At 45.8% G+C, this 24988-nt stretch overlaps 1 protein-coding gene across 1 annotated transcript in view; it reads right to left on the reverse strand.

Moving 5' to 3' along the window:
• PDC (phosducin) overlaps nucleotides 1–18997 on the reverse strand; it is a 105930-nt gene extending 86933 nt beyond the window's left edge. Inside the window, exon 1 of the mRNA XM_068240159.1 lies at nucleotides 18774–18997. The gene's annotated coding sequence lies outside the window, so the exon portion shown is untranslated. The remainder of the gene's footprint in view (nucleotides 1–18773) is intronic.
• Between the last annotated feature and the right edge of the window lie 5991 nt (nucleotides 18998–24988).

Genomic DNA, 24988 nt, shown 5'->3' on the forward strand with positions numbered 1-24988 from the left:
AAAATAATCACATGTGCTGTTCAGTTTCCTCCTGCTGATGAAGCTGTCAGGGAATTACAGTATAGTAAAGCATTGGCCCATGCCCATGTAACTACTACAATACTGGGACAAAACATGAAAATAACAACAAAGGGAATGCTTGGTGTGTGTGTGTGCGTGCGCGCGCACGTGTGTGTGTGTTTTTTATTCCGTTGTATATGTTACGGCCAGAACCCGAAGTGTGGCCACTTCGCGTTCTGGCCAGCCACCTCGGGTTCTGGCCGGCCAATGTGCGAAGTGGCCGCAGCGCAGCGGCCAATGTTAGAAATGTAATGATTGCAATAAGTTAAATGTATTTTAAGGCCGTCTCGCTGCGGCCAAATGTACTACAACCTGGTCAATTTAATGAAATGCAGCTGGCGGCAATGTAATAGATGAAGCCGCCGGCTTTCGCACTGCCTCCTCTCCTCCCCCCCCCCCCCCCCCGCCTCTCTCCTCTCCCTGCCTCCTATACAATACGGAGCAGCCGTGTCCCCGAGAGTCGTTCGTCATGGCAGGGGAACCCTGACGTTCTTGCAGAGCGGGTGCTGGCAGAAGCAATGTCTGCAGCCTCCCCGCTCTGCTTCCCCTGCCGCGAAGAACGACTCTCGGGGACACGCATGTGCTGCTTGTTTCAGGTGTGTGATTTAGACCCTAGTGACCAGAAAGATCAGCAGGATTTCCATGCAACTGGTATTGTTTAAAAGGAAATAAATATAGCAACCACCACTCTCATATGAATGAAAGCAATGCAGGGATGGATCTAGACCAAGATGCGCCCGGGGCAAGGTCAGGTTTCTGTGCCTAAAGGTCAGGTTTTGGCGCCTAAACTGCCATTCATTTTGCCGCCTTTTTAAGAATTCAACAAACTGCGCCTGGGGCAAGAGACCCACCTGAACCCCCCCCCCCCCCCTAGATCTGTCCCTGAAGCAATGAAACATTTGCAGTGATGATTATAACATAATACAAGCTTGACAACCAGGGGCGTAACTAGAAATCACTGGGGCCCCCTGCGAATATTTGGATGGGCCCCCCCCCCATAGGTGCCAAATAATCGTAATGGGGCAGCGTTTCACTGTAAATTAATTGTAAAGTGGGCAGCATTTTACCAGACAATCGTAATGTGGGCCAGAAAATCGTAATGTGGGCAGAGTTCACCAGAAAATCGTAACGTGGGCCTTTAGAAAATCATAATGTGGGCAGAGTTCACCAGAAAATCGTAATGTGGGCACCAGTCACCAGAAAATTGTAACGTGGACAGCATTCACCAGACAATCGTAATGTGGGCAGCATTCACCAGAAAATCATAATGTGGGCAGAGTTCACCAGAAAATCATAATGTGGGCAGAGTTCACCAGAAAATCGTAATGTGGGCACCAGTCACCAGAAAATCGTAACGTGAGCAGCAGTCACCAGAAAATTGTAACGTGAACAGCATTCACCAGACAATCGTAATGTGGGCAGCGTTCACCAGAATATCGTAATGTGGGACAGAAAATCGTAATGTGGGCAGAGTTCACCAGAAAATCGCAATGTGGGCAGCAGTCACCAGAAAATCGCCATGTGGGCAGCAGTAACCAGAAAATCGCCATGTGGGCAGCAGTCACCAGAAAATCCTAATGTGGACAGCAGTCACCAGAAAATCCTAATGTGGGCAGCAGTCAGTCACCAGAATATCATAATGTGGGCAGCACACACCAGAAAATCCTAATGTGGGCAGCAGTCACCAGAAAATCCTTATGTGGGCAGCAGTCACCAGAAAATCGCAATGTGGGCAGCAGTCACCAGAAAATCGCAATGTGGGCAACAGTCACCAGAAAATCGCAATGTGGGCAGCAGTCACCAGAAAATCCTAATGTGGGCAGCATACACCAGAAAATCGTAATGTGGGCAGCAGACACCTGAAAATCGTAATGTGGGCAGCAGACACCTGAAAATCGTAATGTGGGCAGCAGGCACCTGAAAATCGTAATGTGGGCAGCAGACACCTGAAAATCGCAATGTGGGCAGCAGACACCTGAAAATCGTAATGTGGGCAGCAGACACCTGAAAATCGTAATGTGGGCAGCAGACACCTGAAAATCGTAATGTGGGCAGCAGACACCAGAAAATCGCAATGTGGGCAGCAGTGACCAGAAAATCGTAATGTGGGCAGCGTTCACCAGAATATCGTAATGTGGGACAGAAAATCGTAATGTGGGCAGAGTTCACCAGAAAATCGCAATGTGGGCAGCAGTCACCAGAAAATCGCCATGTGGGCAGCAGTCACCAGAAAATCGCCATGTGGGCAGCAGTCACCAGAAAATCGCCATGTGGGCAGCAGTCACCAGAAAATCGCAATGTGGGCATCAGTCACCAGAAAATCCTAATGTGGGCAGCAGTCACCAGAATATCGTAATGTGGGCAGCAGTCACCAGAAAATCGCAATGTGGGCAGCAGTCAGTCACCAGAATATCATAATGTGGGCAGCACACACCAGAAAATCCTAATGTGGGCAGCAGTCACCAGAAAATCCTTATGTGGGCAGCAGTCACCAGAAAATCGCAATGTGGGCAGCAGTCACCAGAAAATCGCAATGTGGGCAACAGTCACCAGAAAATCGCAATGTGGGCAGCAGTCACCAGAAAATCCTAATGTGGGCAGCATACACCAGAAAATCATAATGTGGGCAGCAGACACCTGAAAATCGTAATGTGGGCAGCAGACACCTGAAAATCGTAATGTGGGTAGCAGGCACCTGAAAATCGTAATGTGGGTAGCAGGCACCTGAAAATTGTAATGTGGGCAGCAGACACCTGAAAATCGCAATGTGGGCAGCAGACACCTGAAAATCGTAATGTGGGCAGCAGACACCTGAAAATCGTAATGTGAGCAGCAGACACCTGAAAATCGTAATGTGGGCAGCAGACACCAGAAAATCGCAATGTGGGCAGCAGTGACCAGAAAATCGTAATGTGGGCAGCAGACACCAGAAAATCCTAATGTGGGCAGCAGTCACCAGAAAATCGCAATGTGGGCAGCAGTGACCAGAAAATCGTAATGTGGGCAGCAGACACCAGAAAATCGCAATGTGGGCAGCAGACACCTGAAAATCGCAATGTGGGCAGCAGATACCTGAAAATCGTAATGTGGGCAGCAGACACCTGAAAATCACAATGTGGGCAGCAGACACCTGAAAATCGTAATGTGGGCAGCAGACACCTGAAAATCGTAATGTGGGCAGCAGACACCTGAAAATCGTAATGTGGGCAGCAGACACCTGAAAATCGTAATGTGGGCAGCAGACACCTGAAAATCGCAATGTGGGCAGCAGTGACCAGAAAATCGTAATGTGGGCAGCAGACACCTGAAAATCGCAATGTGGGCAGCAGACACCTGAAAATCGCAATGTGGGCAGCAGACACCAGAAAATCGCAATGTGGGCAGCAGACACCAGAAAATCATAATGTGGGCAGCAGACACCTGAAAATCGTAATGTGGGCAGCAGGCACCTGAAAATCGTAATGTGGGCAGCAGACACCAGAAAATCATAATATGGGCAGCAGACACCTGAAAAACGTAATGTGGGCAGCAGACACCTGAAAATCGTAATGTGGGCAGCAGACACCTGAAAATCGTAATGTGGGCAGCAGACACCTGAAAATCCCCCTGCAGAATTTCAGAGCGGGCCCCCCCCCCCCCCCCGGGGCCCGCTCGTGGCCGTTTTTTGGGGGCTGGAGGGGTGGCAGCATGAGGGGAAAGCCTTGCCCACAGTCGGCGGGGATAGGGGAAGTTCCCCCCTCTCCCTCACCTCGGGGCTCTCCCCTCCGCGCCCCCCTCCAGCTAGTGAATGTGTGTGGGCAGCGGGCAGCAGCGGCGGCGGGATACATACCTTCTTCCTTGCGTTCCAACGTTTTCCGCTTCCGGAAGTGACGTCAGTCGCTAGAGCGAGAAGGCGGCGATGGAACGCAAGGAAGAAGGTATGTATCCCGCCGCCGCTGCTGCCCGCTGCCCACACACATTCACTAGCTGGAGGGGGGCGCAGAGGGGAGAGCCCCGAGGTGAGGGAGAGGGGGGAACTTCCCCTCTCCCCGCCGACTGTGGGCAAGGCTTTCCCCTCATGCTGCCACCCCTTCAGCCCCCAAAAAACGGCCCCGAGCGGGCCCCAGGGGGGGGGGGGGCGGGCCCCCCCGCGGGCTCAGGCGCTGCAGGGCCTATTGTTACGCTCCTGTTGACAACCTATTATATAATAGATAGATACTGAGCTAGAAATATAATGCATTTTAACTATTGAGGTACACTGTACAAGAGAGAAGTTGTTAAAACTGGCCACAGAGATGCCAGCAGGATAATGGTTAAAGTGCAGAGAGTGTCATAAATAAAAGTAAGTAAACAGCACATTGAGATAAGGCTGAGGAATGAGTGAATGCCAGAGAGGGGAATAAATGGGAGATCCTGTAACCTCCAGACCAAAAGCATCTGCTGCTATCTCAGGGGACTGAGACATGGGGCTTGATTCACAAAAGAGTGCTAACTGTTAGCACGGCCGTTTTCACGCGAATTTTCGCATTGCGATCGATCGCGATTTTCCACGCCAAACTATAACGTTTTCGCGCGCAAATGCGATCTTTTGCGTGAAAACGATATCGATTTCGCGGTAAAATTTGCATTTGCGTGCGAAAACGTTATCGTTTCGCGCGAAAATTCGCGATCGCGCACAATGCGAAAATTCGCGCGAAAAACGGCCGTGCTAACAGTTAGCACTCTTTTGTGAATCAAGCCCATGATCTGTGGTAGGGAGAGAGGGAAAAGTTCAGAGCTCACCTCTTAATAGCTTCTAATGTAGATATATGACAAAGACTGAGACGGCCAGGCTGCTGGATGATTGTTACTCCCTTAGACTCAGGAATGCTGTCAGCAGCACTTCCCCCTGCCCCCCCTGTTGTTTGAAGAGGGAGGGCGCCTGGGGCACGTGCCATGCCTGCACCCTTCCAGATACGCGTCTGCTCAGTAGTGTTGCTCGGATATAATCCGTGATCAAGGCATAGCCGTGATTCACAAGCATTTTTTCACTATCCAACATTGTGATCCGAATCCGTGATCAGGAATCGATCACGGAAATCAATCACGAATTCAGCCGTTACTTCAAGTATTCAGCCTGTGATCACGGGAAAAATGACCACCATTATCACCTGAAAACCCGCTGACTTTAGCAGTTATTACCCCTTACATGGTAGAAACACCAAATTTGCCAGATATGTTAAGAAGAATAGTGAGAACAAAGGAAAATAGTATACATTTAAATGCCAGTTAATGTATTTACCGCATTTACAGTACATGTAAACATTTTCCTTTAAAAACTTTCAAATCGATTTTCTCAAAAACTATAAGGTCTTTTTGAAAAATATTTTTTCTTCTTGTTCCCACTATTCTTTTTAACATATCTGTCAAATTTGGTGTTTCTAGCAAGTAAGGGGGCTTTGCTATTAACCGCTAAAATCACAAATATTTTTTTGATTTTAAACTTTAAATTTGATTTTCTCCAAAACTATTAGTTCTTTTTGAAAAAATTTTTTAGGTTGTAGCCACTGATCACCTTTACAATACATGCAATTTTGGTGATTGTAGAATGTATGGGGGCTTTACTATTAACGTTAAAGTAAAATCTGTGATCACGGCCATGATCACAGATCCTACATTTAATCATGACTAAAATCCAAGTCGAATCCGGAGCTCCAATTCAAATCCGGATCACGATCATGGCATATCTGGATTGCGATTCTGCCGTGGCCGGATTTACTAAAATTCGTGATTGGGGGTATCTGAGCATTACTGATACTCAGTATTATCCGAGTCTTGTGATTGGTCTAAAATTACCATGGAAATTCGATTTTCACAGAAAAATTCTGCATTCTCTGATTGGTTCAATACTTTTGAGTTCTGTGATTGAGCTAAAATTACCGCGTTGTGGTAATACTATATTTCCACGGAAACCCAATTACTAATTCCGATTAGAAATACGGAAATTTTAATTCCATTGAATCACAATCAGCATGCTCATTCTGAGCATGAACAGTTTTGGTTTGCATAATAGAACTAATTTTCTTAAAATAAGCAACATATAAAATCATTAGATTAAAGGTTTCTAAAAACCCAGCATATTATAGTATAACAATTACTGTATATCCTAATGCTACATCTAATAGATATAATTATGTTTAAAAACACAAAAATATATAAACATAAATAAACCATGTAGTGTAAGGACACACATGAATCATACTTCCCAGAGACTTTCTCAGAGACCAGTATAGTCCCAACTCTAACCCTAACCCTAATCCCAATGTAAACAGACCAAGATCAATTCACATCAATAAATTTAATAATGAATTCTGAAAAACAAAGTAATAAACTCCAAAGGAATGCCTATATGCATCAGTAGCTGAGTAAACATGGTACACGTAGACGAAGTGAAAGTAAAATCTAGTATAAAAAAACAAAGCCATTAACAGTACTTTAAAATAAAAATCAAACTCTGCGAGCATTGAGCGCCCATAGGACCAGCTACAGCTCATCACCCAGGCAAAATAGCAATGTGGTCATGAGTAGCATCAGACATCACTTCCAGTAAAACTGGAAGTGCGCCATTTCTGAATGATGCAGAAATGTGACCATCTGCCACTCGTGATCCGTAGCATATAGAAACACCTGTAGTATGAGAAGGTGTGTTATGGGTGAAGAGAGAGAACCCAAGGCTCAATGTGGTGATTGAAGAGTAATCATAAAGAATAATAAATTATGAGCCGATCTAATAGACAGAAGTAAGGGTGGAAAGGACTTTCAGTGTGAGTGGACTAACCAGCACTCAGACGAAACTACCCAGATCTCCAGAAGGTGTGAAGTCCCCACTGCTACGCCTACTGTGAGTTGGAAATTGTAAATAATGAGGATGATGATGGTGTGACAATGGATGTCACATGGGTGCCCACAAAACAGGAAGAGGAGAGTTCAGACGGAGAGACAGAGGCTCAGTGAAGGAAGGAGATGGGTAAGAAGTAGGGAGAGCTCATAAGGGACCGGAGGCAAACAGCAGATTGTGTCATAACCTGGGGTCAGCCAGACAAAATGCCTGGTCACTTCTAGTTACCAGAACACCAGCACAAGGCTCTGCAGTGTGGTATTTTTCGGTGTGTCTGACAGTAGCAATATGCTGCATCCTGTGTCACAAGCAACTTACACTCACCTAAAGGATTATTAGGAACACCATACTAATACGGTGTTTGATCCCCTTTCGCCTTCAGAACTGCCTTAATTCTATGTGGCATTGATTCAACAAGGTACTGAAAGCAATCTTTAGAAATGTTTGCCCACATTGATAGGATAGCATCTTGCAATTGATGGAGATTTGTGGGATGCACATCAAGGGCATGAAGCTCCCGTTCCATCACATCCCAAAGATGCTCTATTGGGTTGAGATCTGGTGACTGTGGGGACCATTTTAGTACAGTGAACTTATTGTCATGTTCAAGAAACCAATTTGAAATGATTCAAGCTTTGTGACATGGTGCATTATCCTGCTGGAAGTAGCCATCAGAGGATGGGTACATGGTGGTTATGAAGGGATGGACATGGTCAGAAACAATGCTCAGGTAGCCTGTGGCATTTAAATGATGCCCAATTGGCACTAAGGGGCCTAAAGTGTGCCAAGAAACATCCCCCACACCATTACACCATTACACCACCACCACCAGCCTGCACAGTGGTACCATTTTTCTAGAACAAAATTGTCCAATTTTGGTGAGCTCTTTTTCCTATTTGTAGTGGAGATGAGTGGTACCCGGTGGTGTCTTCTGCTGTTGTAGCCCACCCGCCTCAAGGTTGTGCGTGTTGTGGCTTCACAAATGCTTTGTTGCATACCTCGGTTGTAAGTTTGAATCCGTCGGCCCATTCTCCTCTGACCTCTAGCATTAACAAGGCATTTTCACCCACAGGACTGCCACATACTGGATGTTTTCCCTTTTCACACCATTCTTTGTAAACCCTAGAAATGGTTGTGCATGAAAATCCCAGTAACTGAGCAGATTGTAAAATACTTAGAATGACCCATCTGGCACCAACAACCATGCCACGCTCAAAATTGCTTTCATCACCTTTCTTTCCCATTCTGACATTCAATTTGGATTTCAGGAGATTGTCTTGACCAGGAGCACTCTAAATTCATTGAAGCAACTGCCATGTGATTGGTTGATTAGATAATTGCATTCATGAGAAATTGAACAGGTGTTCCTAATAATCCTTTAGGTGAGCGTATAGTCATAGGAAGACCAAAACCCACCTAGGAACAACTGCTTTAAGAAGGCACATAAACCCCCATCACCAATCCTTGTCGTAGCAAATACTTAAAGGACTTCCGAGGCCAAATGATGAAAAAAGTTAACTACCTGCATCCTATTTTAAGGCACGGAGAATGGCGTCCGCGCCCTCTGTGCCGTTCCGCCGGGTCCCCGCTGCTCAATAGCCCCCCGGCTCGGGGCTCACGGCTCGGGCTCTCCTGCCTGCACAAAGATGGCCGCATGAGCTGGCCGAGGCTGCGCAGTCCGCTTAGCCGCGAGTGCGCCTGCGCAGCTCTAGGGCCAGCCCCCGATCCACGCTACAGGCTGTTTTCTGTAGCGTGGATTGGGGGGTTGGCCCTAGAGCTGCGCAGCCGCACTCACGGCTAAGCGGACTGCGCAGCCACGGCCAGTTCATGCGGCCATCTTTGTGCAGGCAGGAGAGCCCGACCCGGGCCTTGAGGTTGGGAGCCGGCCCGGGGGGGCTGGCGGAATGGCACAGAGAGCGCGGACGGCGTCCTCCGTGCCTTAAAATAGGATGCAGGTAGTTCACTTTTTTTTATCATTTGGCCTCGGAAGTCCTTTAAAGAAAAAAGCAGTAAGTAGTCAAAGGGGAAGCAGTTTTCTCATGTTCCACCTTCCTTTATCTCCCCTTCTTTTGTCCCTTCCCATTCACCCTCCACTTCGTCTTCCAGCGTACCTGTTCCCTGCTTATCTGGCCAAAGATAGAAAAAGTTCATCGAGAACATGTACGAGTGGAAAAAAATAATGTTGCTGAGTAACACACTTGCCCCACGTCTGACTTCTGGCTTGTCAGAGCTCTTAGCCCGCCAGCTATTACCATACAAGCTAGTGGACTCAGAGGCCTACAAGAAATGTATTGTTATTGGGACACCACAGTGGAAGGAACCTGGCAAGAAATATTTTGCACAGACAGGCATCCCAGACCTATATTTTCATGTGCAGAGCCAGGTTAATGCATCTCTGGCACAAAGTGTTGGAGCTAAGATCCATCTTATCACATACGTGGTCTTCCAAACATGTACAGGGCAGGGAACGTACATAACCTTCAGTGCCCACTGGTAAAACCTGGTGGTAATGGTCAGGAAGGAAGGGATGCATGGCTGTAGAGAGTAGTTGGTAAAACCACCGTGGATTGCATGCAGGCCAGCGACTTGTTCTCCTCCTCCTCCATCCTCATCCTCTCCTCTTCTGTTGAGTCCTGTTCCGCTGTGCACTCATTTTCCACTACATCCCCAAGCTCCCCAAAGGCTATTCAACAGTGCAAGCGCAGCATTGTCATGCTGTCTTGTGGCTGTTGTACCTGGAAGCTAAAAGCCACACTGGATCTGTACTGCTGTCAGCTCTGCAGTAAGAGGCAAACAGTGGCTGAACCTGCACAAACTTAGTATTGTGCAAGTGGTATGTGAAAATGGAAGCAATCTGTTGTCTGCACGTAAATTGAGCGAATTAACTCACGTGCTTTGCATGGCACATGTACTACTGAACTTGATTGTGCAAATGTTCGTTGAAGAGTACCCAAGATTCCAGGAAGTCCTAAGGCAGGCCAGGAAAGTGTCTGTTTCAGGTCTTACATGGCCATGGCTTGCCTTGCTAAGATTCAGCTCCAACTCAACCTTCCAGTCAGACGTTTGATTTGTGACATCCCGACAAGATTGAATTCTGCGCTGCTGATGTTAGATCGACTTCTCCAGCAGCAATGTGCAGTCAACTAATACCTCTGTGACCTAGTAGTATGACATTCAATCAAAAGAACCGCACACCTGTCAGTGAGCTTGCTGGTGCCGGATACCTGTTGTCAGTCTGCTAATGCCTTGACAAAGGGGACCGCATTGGCCCCAAAACGATTGTCGGTGTAGACGATTGTTGATGTCTTACATGTGTGCATATGGAACAATAAACACAGTTTGTTCCTGAAGTCTGTGTGCGGATCCCTCTTTGGATTACTAGTAGTATGATAGGCTCTGGAGAACTTGTTTTTTGGCCCCACAGTCCTGGATGCTCATATGCGATGCCTGCAGCCTTATGTGTCCTTTTGAGGAGACCACTAAAATGGTCTGTCGCAGAGAAGGCACCCTCAGCGACATCATACCATACATTTTTTTATTTATGGAGCGTACGGTGCGATGTGTCATTGATCAGGCTGTGGATGATCAGGAGCAGGAAGAGGAGGAAGTTTTCATGCCATCAGACATCTGCTGCTGTACCTGGGCCAAGTCAGAGGGAGAAATCTGAAGAGGAGTTAGATGAGGATGGTGGCTATGGGGTGGAAGAGCAAGAAGAGCTGGACAAGGCTTCCCGGGGGGCTTCTCACCTTTCTGGGGATCCTGGGGTTGCCCATGGTTGGGTGACCAGACTGTGGATTGTGGACAATATTGCCCTGGATGAAGGGGAAGAGGACCTGGAGCCCTCTGCCTCAAATCTGGTTGGAATGGGAACTTTCATGCTATTGTGTCTCAGGAAGGAACCCCGTATAAAAAAAAACCTAAGGGCAACAAACCAGTACTGGGTGGCAACCTTGTTATACCCTTGTTTCTCAAAATGGGGGAAATGCTACCACTATCATAAAGGGTTGTCAAAATGCAACATTTCCATAACAGGCTGAGAGAGATGCTGCATTTCACTTTTCAGGTTGGTGGCACAGGAAGAGCAATTCCCAGCCAAAGAGGTGCCTGTAACACTTCCCCACCTGCAAAAACAGGGGGATTTGCTGGTGATGTGCCAATCATTTCCACCATGAGATCTTTCTTCCGCCCAAAGAATCAACACCAAACTTCAGGATTCACCCTCGGGGAATGCCTTGACCAACTAGTATCCAACTACATTGGGGTAACAAACAATGTGGACACTCTGAAGAATCCATGAAACTGGGTGTGCAGGCTTGACCTGTGGCCAGAGATGTCACAATTTACCATGGAAATTTTGGCTTGTCCCGCCTAGTGTTGGGCGAACAGTGTTCGCCACTGTTCGGGTTCTGCAGAACATCACCCTGTTCGGGTGATGTTCGAGTTCGGCCGAACACCTGACGGTGCTCGGCCAAACCGTTCGGCCACATGGCCGAACTAAGAGCGCATGGCCGAACGTTCCCCGAACGTTCGGCTAGCGCTGTGATTGGCCGAACGGGTCACGTGGTTCGGGCCCGAACGCGCTCTGATTGGCCGAACGGTCACGTGGTTCGGGTGAATAAATACCCGAACCACGTCATATCTCCGCCATTTGTCTGTGGGTTTAGCTTTGGGTAGGCAGGCAGGGTAGTTCGCTCTCCAGCCACGCTAGCCAGGGTCCCCCCCAGTCATTGTGTGTCGCTGCTGGGAACAGTAGTACACCGCTCGCTCAGCCACACTATATATAGCATTGTTTACTGCCACTGTGTACCTCGCTCAGCCACGCTATATATATAGCATTGTGTTTTCTGACACTCTGTGTACACGGCTTAGCCTGACTAATATAGCATTGTGTGTACTGCCACTGTGCACCTCGCTCAGCCACGCTATATATAGCATTGTGTGTACTGCCACTGTGCACCTCGCTCAGCCACGCTATATATAGCATTGTGTGTACTGCCACTGTGCACCTCGCTCAGCCACGCTATATATATAGCATTGTGTTTTCTGACACTCTGTGTACACGGCTTAGCCTGACTAATATAGCATTGTGTGTACTGCCACTGTGCACCTCGCTCAGCCACGCTATATATAGCATTGTGTGTACTGCCACTGTGCACCTCGCTCAGCCACGCTATATATAGCATTGTGTTTTCTGACACTCTGTGTACACGGCTTAGCCTGGCTATATAGCATTGTGTGTACTGCCACTGTGCACCTCGCTCAGCCACGCTATATATAGCATTGTGTTTTCTGACACTCTGTGTACACGGCTTAGCCTGACTATATAGCATTGTGTGTACTGCCACTGTGTACCTCGCTCAGCCACGCTATATATAGCATTGTGTTTACTGCCACTCTGTGTACACGGCTCAGCCAGACTATATAGCATTGTGTGTACTGCCACTCTGTGTACACCGCTCAGCCAGACTATATAGCATTGCGTACTCTGCCAGTCAGTGTGTATATTGCTGGGATCAGTAATACTCCACTCACCGCCAACCACTATATGAGCTCACCATGAGTTCCTCAGAGACCTCCGCTGTGAGCAGCACTCCCAACAACAGCAACAGCCAACGCCCTACGCAAGCTATAACATCCACTACAGCAGCCAGTGGTCAGCAGCAGCCCTCTCCGGAGGAGAATGTTGTGTCCATCGGTCCGTCGCCAGAACGATTAATGAGGGCTGCCATTGAGGAGATGATGGGGCCTGATGTGGAGGAGGAGGTCGGGCTCAGGCCAGCATCCCAAGTTAATGTTGAGGACGATGAGGGGTCTGTGTCTGGGGATGTTGGGGTGGCAGAGGTGGTGGGTGGGTCAGACTCAGGAGAAGAGTTGTATGATGAGGATGATGATCGGGACCATCTGTATGTGCCTCAGAGTCCGACCCCGGAAAACATGTTGTATCGTGTGTTTAGGTACTAAAATCTGCGTTCCCACTTCCCAGTACTGCCTGCAGTGCCCGGGTCCACGGATCCATATAATTTTTTGGGCAGCACTATCAAACTGTGGTACTATGAGTGAGTTGCCATGGTCCTTCTGTGCTGCCTGTCACACTCACCGTCTGTCTGCAGATGGATTGTTCAACACAGCTACGCCATCTGACATGTAGTCCTGGACCTTGACCATCTTCTCTAGGCGATTGGTGTTGGAGGACGTGGAACTGCCCGATTGCTGTTCTGTGGGCTGCTGCATGGGTGTCAGAAAATGTTCCCACTCCAAGGACACTGCCAATACCATTCCCTTTTGGGCACTAGCAGCAGCTTGTGTTCTTTGCTGCCCTCCTGGTCCTCCTGGGTTTGCTGAAGTCAGTCTGTCGGCGTACAACTGGCTAGAGAAGGAGGAGGATGTCAATCTCCTCTCTAAAGTCTCCATCCTCAAGGGCCTGCTGGAATTGTTCCATTTTTGACCTGTCTGACACTTTCTTCAATCAGTTTTTTAACATTGTGTTTGTATAAACTGGGTATAAACCCAGTAATTGGTGTTGTCCAGATTCCAGAATAATGAATAATAATGAATAGTGAATAATGCGCGGGCCGCGTTCAATGCAGTCTAGCATGAATTGAGCCATGTGTGCCAGAGAGTCCTGCCAGACTCCTCTATCTTCATGTTCTTGTAAGCGTTGTGATTGTTGTGATGCACCATATTCGTCACCAGCATCACTTTCTTCCTCTTCTGCTGTCCTTTCCCGCTAAATTGTGGAAGTCCAACGTGCACCGCTCTGTCCCTCGGCAGTGGGGGCATCCAATTCCTGCTCCAACTCCAGCTGTTCCTCGTCCTGTTCTTTGTCATAGCTGGGACCAGCGTTTCCTGAGGCAGGTTGCCTGATGTTGGTATCATCACGCTGATCGTTTTCATCTTCAGAATCCCCCACTTGCATCATGCCAGCGGTTTCCATCTTCAACATTGATTTCTTCAGTAAACACAGCAGTGGTATTGTAATGCTGACTGTAGAGTTGTCACTGCTCAGTCACGCAACGTGGATTGCTCAAAATTTTGGAGGACTTGGCAGAGATCCAACATGGTGGCCCAATCAGATCCACAGAAGCTTGGTAGCTACTAGCTGCTGGAATGCGCCTCGGCACTGCGCAAAAGCGTGCTAGCATGTGCAGCGTAGAATTCCAGCGCGTAGGCAGGGACATCACCCAGCGAGCGATGGTGCGCTAGATTGAAGCGCTCCTGCATCTCTTGGTGAGTCCTTCAGAAGCGGTACTGGACTTTTAACAATGTTTTTTTTTTTTTCCTTCAACAGAAGATCTGCCACGTTGGAGTGAGGAGGACGCCGCCGACCCCGACACCAAGCTGAACCCCGGCGAACTCCAAGCAGAGGATCTTCAGGAACCCTCAAGGCTTTGAGCAAGCTGAGGAGGATCAGCAGTCCCGACGAGACCTCTCCTCATATGCGACTGAGTGCAGTGGAGCTCCCCAGAACAACCTCTCAGTTGTCACTTTGTCACTGGTCACTTTGTCACTTTGTCACTTTGTCATTTTGTCACTTTGTCAGTTGTCACTTTGTCACTGGTCACTTTGTCACTTGTCACTTTGTCATTTTGTCACTTGTCACTTTGTCACTTGTCACTTCTCACTTTGTCACTGGTCACTTTGTCACTTGGTCACTTGTCCAGATGATCTCGGTACACCTCCTGAGATTCAAATTCCTGCACACATTGCTCTGGGATTTGGGTGTGATGAATGATGCATCTAACTGGCCACCGGAGGCAATTAAGGCCTTCAAAACATTGAAAGCAGCTTTCTGTTCCGCCCCCATTTTGCGTCATGTTGAGTTGTTGACGTCATGTTCATCCTCGGCCTCGCCTTGCATTTCAGTGCGAGGTGCATTTTCCACAGAAAAAGGTTGTGAATCCGGGCACAACATTTGTGGCTGTTCCATTGACCTTTCACAGGTAGAAGATTGTGGGGGTGGGAATAGCTCCTCCGAATAGCCCATTGTGTCCTGAAAACTACTCATTGCATTGCTTTGCGCACACATTTTTTTGTCCTCATGCAAGGCCTGAGTTGCACCTGAAAGCGTGGCCTTCTCCTCCTGCGCCTCCTCCTGTTCCATCACATCTGCTGCTGCTGGGTTAGCGTTGACGCCCGGTCCCTGTTTATTGAACCTCTTATCTTTATTACATTTATGACTGCATGGCGGTAAAAAGCATGCTATCCGCACGCTTCTTGTCCTCATGCAAGGCCTGGGTTGTTGTGTCTCAAAAAGCATGGCCTTCTCCTCCTGCGCCTGCTCCTGTTCCATCACGTGTGCTGCTGCTGCTGGGTTACCGTTACCGGTCCCTTTTCCTGGAACCTTTTCTCTGTATTACATTTATGACTGCATGGCGACAAAAAGCATGTTACCTGTCCAAAGAAACATGACATTTTCCACATTTAAAAGACAGTTTTTCCTTTGAAACTTTACAATCAATTTTCTCAAAAACTATAAGCTCTTTTTCAAATATTTTTTTTCCTCTTGTACCCACTCCCAAGGTGCACATACCCTGCTAATTTGGGGTATGTAGCATGTAAGGAAGCTTTACAAAGCACGAAAGTTCGGGTCTCCATTGACTTCCATTATGTTCGAAGTTCGGGTCGAACACCCGAACATCGCGGCCATGTTCGGCCTGTTCGGCCCGAACCCGAACATCTAGATGTTCGCCCAACACTAGTCCCGCCTCAAGTGTCCTATCTGAAAGGACGTTAAGTGCAGCAGGAGGTATCGAGGCTGATAAGTGAACTTGCCTAGCTCACGACAGTGTGTACTATCTCATATTCATAAAAGTGACCGAGCATTGGATCTCAGAGGGTTGCCCACCCACACTGCTACCCTCCACCACCACCAAAATATGGTCCTACTTGAATCTGTTTCACAATTTATTATAAGGCAGGTGCATGCCACTTAAAAGTATATTAGATGGTACGTTGTGGCATACTTGGTGGCGTTACCTGAAAGCAATATCCTTCTGGTGAATAATAAGAAACAAGGCACAGCAAATATTGTCCCCTACTTTCCCCTTTAGTCCTAGTGTCTTCCTCCTGGGCAATAAGCCCCACAAAATGCGACATTCTGCTCATTGGCTCCTACAACATATTGCCGCTGCTGCCAGACGTGTACTTGCACGTAACTGAAATACTTCTTATCTCCAAGTAGAAGATGTTTTCACATTACTCTCTGAAACAATGTTAGCGACCCACATAATAGCTAAAGTCACTGATTACATGAAGAGTTATCATGACACATGGTCCCCCTGGGTCATGTGGTTTGAAAACAGATGCCTTTCACATATCTTACATTCATTTTAACGTATACTGATGTACTTTGTACCCCCATTTTGTCATATGCTAAGACAATGCTGAGATTATTCATTTTGTTTTTGTTGTTCTGTTTCTTGAATTAATATGCAATTATTTGACTGTTTCTATGTTTCTATGGTCATAAAAACATCAATTGTATACACTGTAATAGCCCCTGCGTGGGTTTTTTTTCTGGCATTCTGGCCATTATTTTCTGACAACACCTCAATAAACGTGTTTGAAACTAAAAGTATATTAGGCAGGTAACTGCCCAAACTTTTAGGCATCTCATACAGTGGCTGCAGTGAAAATTGTTTAGGCAGGTAAATGCCCAATTTTTTTAGGCCTCTGCTACAGTGACTGCAACTAACAATATTTAAGGCATCTGCTACAGTGTGTGCAACAACAATGTTTTAGTCAGGTATTTGCCAGCTATTTCAGGCTACAGTGGGTGCAACAACATTTTAGGCAGATATTTGCCACATATTTCAGGCCTCTGAGACAGTGGGCACAATGACAATGTTTTAGGCTGGTCCATGCCCTATATTTCAGGCCTCTGCTACAGTGGTTGCAACAAACATGTTTTAGGCAGGTATTTGCCAGATATTTCAGGCCTCTGCTACAGTGGCTGCAACTAATAATTTTTGAGCAGGTAGACATGGCGGCCATTTTAAAGAACTAATTTAAAAAATGTTGAAACAAAATGTAATTTTCCTTGCATTTATACATTTAAAAAAGCCTCTGCGTGAAATACTTTTGATTCCCCTTTGCAATGCCACTGCTCAGGTTTTTGGACAGTTTATACCTCTTTTTATAAGAAATTGTGGCTGTACAGATGCCCTGAAGGTTTTCCAAGTTCCCCTGAAATTAAAGTATGTGGGGTCTGCCACGAATGATGGGTTTGTGAACTTGAGAAAAAAATCTCAAATGGATCGCAAATGCTTATTCTCAATATTCATCCATCGCTATTTATGGACACATTTATCACTGCTTATAAATATGGTTATTAGAGCATAAAAAGGGTTGAGTTCTGAATGTGATAAAGTAATTAATCTCTTGTTTTCATGCTGCAAGTGCATTAGCTACAAACATCTTAGGCCTCTTTCACATCAGGACGTTGCGTTTTAGGGGACGTTAAGGTCGCATAACGTGCCCCTAACGCAACGCCTGGTGGTGTTGAAGGAGGACGCCAGATTGAGCCACGTTATGCGGCTCTTGGTGCGCCTTTTTTGTTCTGTAGACTGCGGAGACCACGTGATTGGAACACTCCGCATCACGTGGTCCCGCCAGCCAATCGGCGCACAAAGCGGCCGCTCCAGGAAGAAATACATTACGTCAGCAGTGCAGTGAATATTAATTAGCCATGTGGCTAATCACTGTGCATGTGCAAGCAGTCTAACGCGGCTAAAACCACGTATAATGCACAGCATGCTGCACTTACATACAACGTGCAGCGTTACAGTAACGCAACGTGGGCACTGTGAACAGTCCATTGATTTTTCATTACTGTGAGTTGGGCTGCATTACAAGCTGCTCTAATGTGCACCTGTAATGTCCCACTGTGAAAGCAGCCTTATGCTAAAAGCATAGATCTAAGATACATAGCTAATAAATAAGGGAAGTAAAAGTCACATATGATCATCTTGATGTCATGGAGACTGTGTCTACTGCATCCGTTTTTTCTACATCTCATGTAGATTTGGCAGGAATGGCCTGGGGCTGAAAGGAAACCTGAGTACAGTCCACAACAGTTTAATGTGTAATATATCATACCGTCTATTTTAAGACACCAAATCTAATGTATTTTATGATTGCATAGTTACATAGTTTGCTTGACAAAACACACGTCACTATATCCTCTGGTGTATCTCGGATATACTGCTATTACCTGACTCACTATATCCATTACACACCTACCTAATACTATATTTTCCTGTTTACATTCCTCACCATATATTGATAGCACGGCAAAACCATATATATCCTCCTACGTCTGCACGCTGTAATGGAGAGCTAACTCAGCTGAGTATGGCATATTTCCATACTGTGGCCTGCAGGTCAGAGGCCTAAAGCCTCGTACTCATGCGTGACCTTGCAGGGCTGAGGCTATAGAGGCATGTTGCTAGCCTGCAGGCTTGCACCGAGTTCGGATGCTCTATGGGAGGTCAGAGGACCACCACGCGGGAAGCTGATTGAGTGGAGAGAACAATGCAGATCACTGGCCGAGTAGCCAAGGGGGAACGGATGCTTCTGTACACACGCAGGATTCTTAGTGGAGGCAGTGATTATCAGTCGAGTTTCATCTAGCATGTACACAGCTTTAACCTTCATCTGGAAGCATTGTTCAGTGTGTGAAATATTTCATGGGTCTGTGTCTCTGACTCTGACCCAACTGTTACAGATTGTAAAAAGACAAATGTAGGCTTTCAGGCTGTAACACATTAGATCTGCTTAGCATTTTCAGCTGCTGTATATTTGGTGTAAATTAAAGGACAGGTTCGAAGGAAATAAAAAAATATATATATTTCCTTACCCAGGGCTTCATCCATCCCCTGGCAGCCGATATGTCCCTCGCCACAGCTCCGGTGTCCTGAGATCCCCTCCGTTGCCAACCTCGCCAAGGTCGGCATCTTCTGCGCAAGCACCAGTGTGTGGCCGATGTATCTTGATTATCACATCCAGTTTTATTACATCAACAGATGTAATGCTGAGAGATACATAATCTGGTGAAGGTCAAAAAAATAGTGTTTTCCTCCCCAAACCTCTGTACACAGCTGCCTCGGATACTTTCCCAGAATGCACTATGGAGAATAACTGTGAACAGATAGTAGGAGGAGAAAATTTTACATAACGTAAAAGGGTGTTGCAAAGAAGGACCACAGGGTGGCTGTTCTGCACAAGAGAGCTATAACTAGCGCAGTGTTTCTCAACCTGGGGTCCGCGAACCCCTGGAGGTACTTCAGCACCTGTCAGGGGGTCCCCCAGCATTAGAAGACAGAATGGCGGATCTCGCCCCCCAGGAGAGAAGGGCAGGCAGTGTCCGCGGCAAGGGAAGCTATAACATAGCTCAGTTCCTGCGTGGAATCCTCTCGCTGTGCTCACCTCCTGTCACTGCACTCTTCTCCTCTTGCCGCCTCGCATCCTTTCTCCATGGTTACCCGGCGGCCTCTCATGACGTCAGAGGTGTTGCCGGAAGTACGGTAACTAGCGGTAGGACGTGGCCAGGCAGCGAAAAGAGTAGCACGCAAAGAGAGGAGGAGAGCCCTGCGAGAGAAGTTTGTGTGGGAACGTGGCTATGTAAGACTATACTGGGGCACCACCTGTACTTGGCTATCTATACTGGAGCACCTATAGCTCACTACCTACACTGGGGCACCACTTGTACTTGGCTATCTATACTGAAACACCTTGGGAAACATGGGTATTACTTTGAAAATCAGTTGTCCTTTCAGTTATAACTGATAGCAACTGAATAAGTGTAAATGGGGCCTTAGTAACAGGCCTCAGCTGGTGTGTGTGCAACCCATCTTCTGCATATGGCTTCTAAGGATGAAACTGTGGGGTAGGCAGGGACCAGGAGAAGCTGCATGGGAGAGATGGATGCCAACTCTCAGAGAGAACAGATCATATCTACATTGTGTAAAAAAATTATTTTATTTTAATAAAATTAACGTTTAAATTGTGTTATAGTATAAGTGTAGTATAGTGTGGTATAGTGCAGTATAGTATAGTGTAGTGTATTATAGTGAAGAGTATTATAGTGTTTGTAAAACAAAAGGAAAGAAAACCGAGAGCCCAATATAGTGTAGTAATCTTGGTACAGAAGAGTAAAAGTAAGCCAAGAAGTGGATATACTCACAAGTGTGGGTTACCAATCAGGTAACCACTTGATTCACAGGTGGGGAGAATTATAACCTGACCCCACTCAGGTTTAAGAAGTCGCTCTCTGTACACAGGAAAACAGGGGGGATACCCCTCCACCAGGGGTGGACTAGACTAAATGCAGACGTTTTGAACAGAGGCGCCAATGTAGAATAAAAATGTCTAAAAAACAGTTTAAAAGGGGTAAGTTGGTGGACTTACCTCCCTCAATAGGAAACTGATTAGGAAACGTTATTTCAGTATTAAAAAAATAACTTTTAATTGTAGCTCCAGTATGCAACGCGTACAGAGATGCTCAGCTGTTACACAGACCTGCACTAGTTCCACTTTCTCCACTGAATTGCCTGATGAAGTGGGAGTTTGCCCGTGAAACGCGTTGCGTACTGGAGCTACAATTAAAAGTTATTTTTTAATTGAGGGAGGTAAGTCCACCAACTTCTCCCTTTTAAACTGTTTTTAGAATTTTTATTCTACATTGGCGCCTCTGTTCAAAACTTCTGCATTTAGTATTATAGTGTTGTTTAGCATAGGATAGTGAAGATTAGAATTGTATATTGCGATCTTTGTGTGTGTTGGTGTGTATAGTTTAGTGATTATATAGTATGTAAGTATATAGTGTAGAGGGATTATATAGAATATACAGTATATAGTTAGTATACAGTGATTACATATACTGTAGTAAAAACATAGTATCTAGTGTAGCATGTTTATATATAGTATGTTGTTAGTATATAGTATAGCGTGATTATATAGGTATATTAGCATATAGTGTAGTATGATTATACATAGTATTTAAAGTGAATCTGAGATTGCGTGTAAGGCTGTATTTACTGTATACTTACCTGGGGCTTCCTCCAGCCCCATGAGATATGTGGGGTCCTTCACCATCTTCTCCCATTCACTTGTAAAAGGCCACCCCATTCACTTGTAAAATCCCCCCCCCCCCCCCCCCGGTATTCTGGCCGGCCGTGATCTTCTGCACATGCGTGGTTTGTCCACGTGCACACCACCTGTCATGCTCCCATTGACGGGAGCATTCTTTGCAGCACATTAGTACTGCACAGGCGCAGATCACTCCCAGGCACGGTAGCCTGGCAGGCACGCACAGTAGCACACGATTGGCCAGAATACCGGGGGGATTTACAACTGAACAGTGCGGCAAGAGAGGACAGCGAAGGACCCCACGCACACCATGGGCCTGGAGGAAGCTCCAGGTAAGTATAAATACAGCCTTACACGCCATCTCAGGTACCCTTTAACCTCCTTGCCGGTTATCCCGAGCTCAGCTTGGGGTAACCGGCCGCGGAGGATTCCTCAGGCCATGCTGGGCCGATTTGCATAATTTTTTTTTATACACGCAGCTAGCACTTTTGCTAGCTGCGTGTCACTTACGATCGCCGCCGCTCCACGCCGATTTGCTACTACCCGTCGCATCAGAGGGTGCCCCCCCCTCGAGACCCGTGCGCTGCCTGGCCAATCAGTGCCAGGCAGCGCTGAGGGGTGGATCGGGACTCCCTCTGACGTCGATGACGTCAGTGACCTCATCGCGCCCGTCGCCATGGCGACGGGGGAAGCCCTCATGGAAATCCCGTTCAGAACGGGATTTCCGGATGGGCATATGCGCCGGCGGCGATCGGCGCATACGGGGGGACGCCGCAGGGAGGGGGGAAGCATGTAGCTAGCGCTAGGCTAGCTACGTGCTAAAAAAAAAAAAATGCAAAAAAACACCCTCCCTGCCCTGCGCAGCAAATATTTATAATGGCAGGGAGGTTAAGTATTATCTAGTATATAGTTATAGTATATAGTTAGTATATATACTATCTACATACGTAGTATGTAGATAGTATATAGTATAGCGTATATATAGTATATACTGTAGGTATGCAGTTGCAACAGTGAGAGATGAACATGGAACAAGCTATGAAATTTAAAGTATATACTGTAGGTATGAAGTTGCAACAGTGAGAAATGAACATGGAACAAGCTATGAAATTAAAAGATGTTTACTCCTCGGAAGGAAAGCAATGACAAACTTGGACAGTGTAATAAAAAGCAAAGATGTCACCTTGTCAACAAAGGTTCGTATAGTCAAAGCCATGTTTTTTTCCAATAATGATGTATGGTTGTGGGAGATGGGCCATAAGGAAGGCTGAGCGCTGAAGCATAAACGTCTTTGAAATGTGGTGTTGTAGAAGATTTGTGAGAGTACCTTGGACTGCAAGAATATCCAAACAGTCAACCCTTAAAGAAATTAACCCTGTTCAATGCTGAAGATGAAGCTGAAATACTTTGGACACATAATGAGAAGGCAGGACTCATTGGAGAAGACCGTGATTCTGGTAAAGATTTAGAACAAAAGGAGGAGGGGACAGCAGAGAATGAGATGGCTACAGTGCTGCACATAATTATTCATACCTCTGGCAAATTTTGACTTCCGAGTTACTTTTATTCAACCAGCAAGTCATTTTTTTGACGGGAAATGATATAGGTGTCTCCCAAAAGATAATAAGACAATGTACAAGAGGCATTGTAGTGGGAAAAAAAACATTTCTCAGCTTTCATTTGCTTCTGAGCAAAAAGTATCCAGTCCAAAATTATTCATACCCTTCTCAATAATCAATAGAAAAGCCTTTATTGGCTATTACAGCAATCAAACACTTCCTATAATTGCAGACCAGCTTTTTGCATGTCCCACAGTTTTTTTTGCCTATTCATTTTTAGCAGTGAGCTCCCAATCTTTCAGGTTCGAGAGTCTTCTTGCCATCACCCTGATCTTTAGCACACTCTACGGATTCTCAATTGGATTCAAGTCTGGACTCTGACTGGGGCACTCCAAACTGTTAATGTTGTTGTCTGTTAACCGTATCTTCACCACTTTGCTGTTTGTTTTAGGTCATTGTCATGCTGAAATGTCCACTGGTGCCTAAGGCCAAATTCTTCTGCAGACTGCCTGATGTTGTCGTTGAGAATCCTCATGTATTGCTCTTTTTTCATGGTGCCGTTTACTGTGATTAGTTTTCCTGGTCCATTGGCTGAAAAACACCATGCTTGACAGCGGGAATGGTGTTCTTTGGGTTAACGGCTTGTCCTTTTTTCCTGACTTGTGAGCAGCCACAATGTGCAGCCGCAAGTCCTCAGTGAGCTCCTTTCTATTAGCTATGATTGTCCACAAACCAACTGCAGAGAGCTGCTGTTTCTCACCTGTTGAGTTGATTAAAACAGCTGTTCCCAATTAATCAGGGTAATTTAGAACAGCTTGAACTATTCGGAATGGTATAAAACAGTTTGTGAAGGGTATGAATAATTTTGCACTGGACACTTTTTGCTCAAATGTAAATAAAAGCTGAGAAATGTTCCCCCCTCCCCCCCCACAATAATGCCTCTTATACACTGTCTTATTATCTTTTGGGAGACACCAATGTCATTTCCCATAAAAAAATGCTGGTTGAATAAAAGTAACTTGAAGTCAAAATTTGCCAGGGGTATGAATAATTATGGGCAGCACTGTATATAGTATCATGGAATCAACAAGTATGAGCTTGGAAAAGCTTTGAGAGGCAGTAAAGGATAGAGGGGCCTGGCGTGCTGTGGCCAATGGGGCTCGCAAACAGTCGGACATGACTGAATAGTAACTGAACAACAAAGTATATAGTGTAGCATAATTATGCGTAGTATTTACGTAGTATATAGTATATTAAATTAATGTCCAGCGCTGCGTAATATGTTGGCGCTTTATAAATACAACAAATAAATAATAAATAATAGCATTTATGGGGAAGCCGTGCTCCGGTCTGGCCGATTGTTTAGTAACTTCTCTGCTGCCAGGAACCATGTGCAGGAGAGCAGTTGCCTTTTCTCTGGGCTCGCTACAGGCTTGTAAGAGCCATCCTAATGGTGCTGCAGTACTGGGACACAATGACACCTGGGAAAGAGGACAGCAGTTTGTGGTGAAGTAATTATTTTTCTTCTCGCTGCCTGCTTTATTGTCCAGCAGCGGTGTGTGTTTCTCTGTATGTGTATGTGTATGTGTGTGTGTTTTTTTTATGTGTGTATGTGAGGGCTGGTGAACACCCAGTGCGCTGTACATTACACAGGAATCATTTAAATAATGTTAAATAACATGAAGTATTTGTTTGATCCTCGATCTGCGACATATATCTGATTTTTAACCGTGATAACGTTAAATAACGTTCAGCCTTTCATATATATGCAGCGCAATTGATAAACATCATCACTGTGTGCCCTCTTTCACAATTTTTTTCCGTGCGCCATTATTATACATTGTAAACGTTAAATAACGTTAAGCGTATGTTTTATATGGGACGCCATTTTTAAGCATCGGCGCTGTGCGCCATTTTCCTCTGATCTGAGCATATATATACTGTAGGTATATAGTTAGTATATAATGTAGCTTGATTATACTTAGTATTTAGGTAGCATATAGTATAGCATATATATAGTATATAGGTAAAGAGATAGTATATACTGTAACATGCTTATTTGTACAATTTAGGTAGTATAAAGTATAGCAAATATATGGTATATAAGTATAAAGTTAATATAGAATGGAGCATGATTATACATAGTATGTAGATAGTATGAAGTACAGCGTATATATTGTTTATAGTTATATAGTTAGTATATAGTGTAGCGTGATTATACATAGTATTTAGGTATTGTATAGTGTAGCGTGCATATTGTATACAGATAGTATACCACTTAATTAAAACCCTTAGCAAATACATTGGTGGGTGTAGTTTTCTAGATGGGGTCATTTTTTGGGGGATATTAAGGGGCCTTGATCCTCCTGTACCGCTATGAATAAAGTATGATGCAAAAAAATCTGCTTTGGATTTTCAGTCCATA

The sequence above is a fragment of the Hyperolius riggenbachi genome, chromosome 6 (genome assembly GCF_040937935.1).
Source record: "Hyperolius riggenbachi isolate aHypRig1 chromosome 6, aHypRig1.pri, whole genome shotgun sequence".
Taxonomy (NCBI): domain Eukaryota; kingdom Metazoa; phylum Chordata; class Amphibia; order Anura; family Hyperoliidae; genus Hyperolius; species Hyperolius riggenbachi.